Genomic DNA, 1,427 nt, shown 5'->3' with positions numbered 1-1,427 from the left:
GGACTAACTTTACATGCGAGTCTAAATCTTTTGAATAAAGTAATATATCATCCAAAAACACCAGTGCCCCTTTGAATAAATGCTTGTGTAACACTTCGTTAATTAAATTCATAAAGTCCCCAGGAGCTCCCGCCAACCCAAATAGCATTACCAGGTATTCAAACTGTCCTAATGGTGTATTGAAAGCCATTTTGTGCTCATCCCCCTCCCAAATGCACACTCTGTAGTAAGCCTCATGCAAGTCAAGCTTGGTGAAAATGCACCCTTTGGAGGCTTCCTCCAGGAGGTCTTTGATGAGTGGGAGGGGTTAGGCATTGGCCATAGACACAGCATTTAAACCTCAATAGTCGGTGCACAGGTGCACCCCCATAGCACTTCCTCCGATGATGAGGTTTCTGTGCCCTTTTTCACCCACACAGGCGATCTCCATCTTTTTTTAAAAAATGTTATTCTGAGAGTGCTATGGTGCTGTAACACAACTGCAAAACAGTGCAATAGTGATCCCATTGGGATGCCTGGACCACTCAGATACATGAGATCACTACATCTGGGGAGAACAGTGATTTCAATGGAGTACAATGCCATGGAATCCTCCTTCCACAGCATTCACTTTATGCCTGGGAACTGATAGCTGTAGGCAGGAGATAAGCTGTAACTCTGCAATGCTCCCTCTGAGCTGTGGAGTCCTATGAGCAAAAATTCCACTTTGTGAGCTGCTGGCATTAAAGCTGTGAGCAAGTAATTTGGCTACTGCATCAATTAGTTTGCTCTGGAGCCATTCTTCCTGAGCTAAGAAAAAAATGTGTGAGCTAGCTAAAATCTGTGAGCTAGCTCACACTAAATCAGCTTAGAGGGAACACTGGCTGTAAGTGCAGGGGATCCCCAGGTCCCACCTGGAGGCATTGCATGCCTATATGCTGGCCATCAAGAAGAGGACACTGTTTGCAAGGCTGGAAGGCGCTAGTGTGGCTTGGAAAAGCAGGAGGGGGGATTTTAAAATCCTGCCGCAGGTTTTGAGTTCCTGAAATTCTCCTTGGGCAAGATAGCTACTTATAAAATGGAGGCTGGGAAAGAGGGGAACGAAAAGGCAGCCATTTGTCCTGTCCCTAAATACTGTGTGGGGTTGGGGGAAGCAGTTTGATTTAAAGTGCCTGAAGGAGAAAAGTTAAAGGAAGACATTTTTAAATTCCAGGCAGCCTGAAAGAGAGTGCAGTCACGATGAGGGAAGGAGAGGGGACAGGATAGTTTACAGATCCAGATAGCATCCTTTCCTCCCTTCCTAACGTTCCAGAAATCAAATCCAGAAGTGTGTGTGCGTGCCTGAGCTTCCACTTGTGGCAGATGTAGTGATCTCATGTATCTCAGTGGTCCAGGCATCCCAGTGGGGTTGCTATTGTGTTGTTTTGGGGTTGTGTTACAGCACCATA

The sequence above is a fragment of the Gekko japonicus genome, unplaced genomic scaffold, assembly GCF_001447785.1.
Source record: "Gekko japonicus isolate JY-2015 unplaced genomic scaffold, Gekko_japonicus_V1.1 scaffold2414, whole genome shotgun sequence".
Classification (NCBI taxonomy): Eukaryota; Metazoa; Chordata; class Lepidosauria; order Squamata; family Gekkonidae; genus Gekko; species Gekko japonicus.
The sequence above is the reverse complement of the archived record's forward strand: the minus strand, read 5'-3'. Positions refer to the sequence as shown.